The sequence below is a fragment of the Phaseolus vulgaris genome, chromosome 5 (assembly GCF_000499845.2).
Source record: "Phaseolus vulgaris cultivar G19833 chromosome 5, P. vulgaris v2.0, whole genome shotgun sequence".
Lineage (NCBI taxonomy): Eukaryota > Viridiplantae > Streptophyta > Magnoliopsida > Fabales > Fabaceae > Phaseolus > Phaseolus vulgaris.
Window position 1 is genome coordinate 11,351,754 of NC_023755.2, and position 1,495 is coordinate 11,353,248.

Below are 1,495 nucleotides of genomic sequence, written 5' to 3' on the forward strand. Positions count from 1 at the left end.
TTTGTGTACATTCTGGTGTTGTAAAGCCAAGAAGGGTTGTGTGCTCTTGAGGTTGTCAAGATCAACATTCTTGGTGGTGTAAATGCTGAGCCAAAGGAAGTGTGTGTCTTGAGGGGATCAATGTCACTTCTTTGGTGGTGTGTCTATGTAATCTGGATTTGATTACTTAGTGGATTCCCCAGTGGCTTCTGGGAAACTGGATGTAGCTCTTAGGTTAAGAGTGAACCAGTATAAACTTTTTGTGCAATTCTCTCTTCCTTAAACTCTTTAATTTCAGTTGTTGTTATATTACTGGTGTAAAAAATCGATTGTTTTTCTGTTGCTTTTCTGTTTTGAGCTTTGTTCTTGGCAAACTGAATTCCTAAATCTGGTTTCTTGCAAAGAATTTTATTCTATCTTAAAAAGTTTGTGAAAACCCTATTTAAACCATTCACCCCCCTCTAGTTTAAAGCCATACATTATAACATTCATGTTGCTGACGAATCTTCACCCAACACCAACATTCCCCCTTCGTCTGTTCTTCCAACACTTCATGGAAATTTTTTGAACATCATGTAGAATAATCAATTCCCACTACCGTTTATACTGAGCCAACTATGAATCAACCTTCGTCGATACAAGACTCTCTTACACTTACACCTAAGTATGAGTATGGCAATATAGTTCATTTGAGGCCCTGATTTCATGCAAAAAACGGAGAGTAGGTATATTTTAATCTAATTGTTATTCATTAATATGTTCTTATTTTCATATATCATTTTGACAATATGTTTTGAACACAAATTTACACCAGCAAATGAACCTTCCAATATAATCTGACAAATTGGTTAAGGAAAACAATGTTGGTTGTTAAAAAAGTGGGCAAATTTGTAGGATCTAAATTTTGTTTCCATATAATCATAGGTAAAGAAAGACTAGAAAAGTGCTTAATTTTGAAGTCTAAATCATGAGAGTACAAAAAGTTGCTATAACTCCAATACACAAGTTGATTCCATCTTTAACATTTTGTATTTTATGGTTGGAGAATGCTTAGAACCCTAGTTTTGAAATATTAGTTTATAAAACTTATTAAATATAATTATTTTTTAATTTTAAATTTATTGACAATTTTATGATAAAAAAGCGTGAACAGCAGGATTCGAACCTGCGCGGGCAGAGCCCACATGATTTCTAGTCATGCCCGATAACCACTCCGGCATGTCCACTGTGATGATAACAACAAAACTAACTTTAATAGTTAAACCATTTGCACAATATAAATTATGCTTTGCTGATCTGCAAAAGGTTTTACACTCACTTCTAGATCTGTCAAATCCTTGGTGTTCTTAGCATCTATATGTATTAGGGCTAAAGTTTTCAAAAATGTACAAAAACTTTAATATGAAATTTAGGGTTCTAAAGAAAGAATACTTTTTTTATGAAATGTCCATGATAAACCTGTTACTTTCTATGTGGTAGTGCTGCCAATATGCTTACTTAATTTATAATTACTCCT

At 33.2% G+C, this 1,495-nt stretch overlaps 1 non-coding gene across 1 annotated transcript; it reads right to left on the reverse strand.

The window, feature by feature from the left end:
- Positions 1-1,123: 1,123 nt before the first annotated feature.
- TRNAS-AGA (transfer RNA serine (anticodon AGA)) lies at positions 1,124-1,205 on the reverse strand. Its single transcript has one exon. It is a non-coding gene; the product is annotated as a tRNA-Ser (tRNA).
- Positions 1,206-1,495: the final 290 nt, after the last annotated feature.